A 303-nucleotide genomic window follows, 5' to 3' on the forward strand; every position below is an offset into this window, starting at 1 on the left:
CCTGTCTTATAGATTTCTAACTTGATTTGGACGTTTGGTGGTTCTAGTAAAAAATATTGTTAAAAATCCATTTGAAAAAAAAATTAGAAACTAAATAATTAGTAGGAATTTGTATGGTTCCGATAACACAACAGCTAGTTACATACCGTATTTTCTGGACTATAAGCCGCTACTTTTTTCCTAGGTTTTGAACCATGCGGTTTATACAAAGGTGCGGCTATTCTGTGGATTTTTCCTCCACTGTTAGAGGAGCTCTAACCCGAAATAGAATAAAAAACTAGAGACAAAAAAATCTATGTAAAT

The sequence above is a fragment of the Oryzias melastigma genome, linkage group LG16, assembly GCF_002922805.2.
Source record: "Oryzias melastigma strain HK-1 linkage group LG16, ASM292280v2, whole genome shotgun sequence".
In the NCBI taxonomy this organism is placed as follows: domain Eukaryota; kingdom Metazoa; phylum Chordata; class Actinopteri; order Beloniformes; family Adrianichthyidae; genus Oryzias; species Oryzias melastigma.